This window comes from Corvus brachyrhynchos, unplaced genomic scaffold (genome assembly GCF_000691975.1).
Source record: "Corvus brachyrhynchos isolate BGI_N302 unplaced genomic scaffold, ASM69197v1 scaffold187, whole genome shotgun sequence".
Taxonomy (NCBI): Eukaryota; Metazoa; Chordata; class Aves; order Passeriformes; family Corvidae; genus Corvus; species Corvus brachyrhynchos.
In genome coordinates, this window is record NW_008239050.1 from 241494 (window position 1) to 243672 (window position 2179).

Genomic DNA, 2179 nt, shown 5'->3' on the forward strand with positions numbered 1-2179 from the left:
TGCTTCAGCTTCACCTGCATTGTGAAAGGATGTTCTTACAGAGATGAGGATGTTGCAGTGTGTGGGTGTTGATTTTATTTCTGGCTTACCTTGATGGCACTTACAGGGCTGTTATTGCTGTAGATATTTTTCATCTCACCTGTGACTGTTATCTCCAGGAGCTGGATGCTTCACCAGGATGTACAAGAGATGCATTCTGGTGTTTGATTTACTCATAGTAAGAATCCAGTTTTCGTCACTGCGGTTTTTTGTGAATTATATAAATAACCTTGTTTCGTAACCTGTAGGTACAACAGCTTAGTTTCCATTCCATAAATATGGTTGCTGGTCAGCAGCTTTTACACTCTGAAACTGATGAGCCAAGCTCCCACGTGTTAAGTATCCAGTCTTTTTATCAGATCTTATGACAGATTTCATTTAAAAGAAAAACCAAGTTTCAGAGAGTAAAAATCGGTTTACAGATGGGGTTGTTTCCTGTCAGCTTAGCCCATTTTCTCAGTCACTTCAAGTGATCCATATTCTTACAGCCTTTCCTGTGTTGAATCTCAGGACTCTGAGACCGGTTTTGTCAGCATCAATATTGCCATTTATCTTCACAGCCTCAGATAAGCTCAGTGTGCTCTGAAATGAGGCTTAATCACCAGAGGAAGTTTATACATCCAGCTGAAATGGTACTTGGACAAAATGATCTCTGCTAGCAGTGTTACCTTGGAACAGTGAGCAGTGGGATAGAATTCTTGGTTCAGGAAGCTGAGGGCCCAATTAAATAAAATCTTGCCTTGAAAGTAATGACATCTTAATTCAATAGCTAATTTTTCTTCACTGTGCCCTTGCTTCAGGAAACATAACTTGCCTTTTGCATCCCCATGGCTCAATAAGTTTATTTTAATTGCATCACTCTAGTGGGGATGGCAATGGAAGTTTTTGAAAATTGCTGCTCATTAATTGGGTTTTTTGTGTAATTCTCAGATAATTCCTCACACAGTTCCTAGATTTTTAGTCAGCTCTTGGAATAGAATTTAATTTTCTAGAAGACCCAGAGTCCTTTTCTCTCAGTTTCATCCTACTTTGAAGTCACAAACCCTTTACTGACGTAGCTGAGGATGGGGCCTTGACACAGTGCAATTTAACAGCTGAGCCACTTATGGAAGAGACATGCAAGGACCTCTTTTCTTATTGTTGCTTCTGGAGAGTAATTCCACATTATATCTTTTCTTTCATAAAAAAAAGTTTAAACTCATTCTTTCTCCTACAGCAGAACACTGAATAATGGAAGATCATGGCAAGTGCAATGAGCAGACAGGTGCACCAGTTCTTCCCACTTTTCTAGTGTTTATAAGAGTTTTCTTCCTGGGACTGTGGAGACCACTGTGTTGGCAGAAGCAGCATCTCCACTGAGTTCAGAGTAATGTTAATTTCAGATTTCAGAGTAGTGTTAATTATTTATCCTGACAGCCTCACAGTGGATTTAGTTTTCTCATGAAATACACTGACAAAATAAAAAGTAGGCAACAATAGTAGTAGCTTGTAGCTTAAAAGTATACTTGATCTCTCTTTTTTTTTTTAAAGTGGTGCCAGAGTTGGTTTTTCACTTACAGCTCCTGTAAAGGGACATGTCTTGCTTTTGTTCCAAGACACCAACATCATTCAGTCCTCTTAATTTTACTGTAAAAAAGGAGGGGCACACAGACTAATGAAACCGAGAATATATACCAGATAACAGCTTTCCTGAAGGAAGCAATACAGCTCTTCTGCAAAAGTCAGCTTTGTGCTCCTTGTTTCTGTCTTTGTTATGCATGATAAAACCATGGTGTTCTGAGCATGCAGAGAGGTGTGGTGTATGAAACTTTCTTTACTGGAAAATGTGCAACTGAAACAGCAAAATGCTTTTGAGTTTCTTATGTCTGCCCTATAATAGCTTTTGTTTGGAACAAATCTGAAAACAGATTGTACAAATCAGTGCAAAGCTATCATCGGGACTTTTTTAGAATTAATTTCATTTTTCAGTAATATGATCAGACATAAGTAGTATCAGTGATTATGGTCTTGTTTTAAATTATTTAAGAGTATTAGCCTGGCATTTGACTTCATCTTTTTGATTAATTGATTTCTTTAGCAGTGCAGTTTTGATGTAGATGACTGGATCAATGGCATGGATTGCAGAGCCCTTCCTGTGTTA

At 38.2% G+C, this 2179-nt stretch overlaps 1 protein-coding gene across 1 annotated transcript in view; it reads left to right on the top strand.

Moving 5' to 3' along the window:
* TG (thyroglobulin) overlaps nt 1–2179 on the top strand; it is a 148057-nt gene that overhangs the window by 82264 nt on the left and 63614 nt on the right. The window lies entirely within an intron of this gene.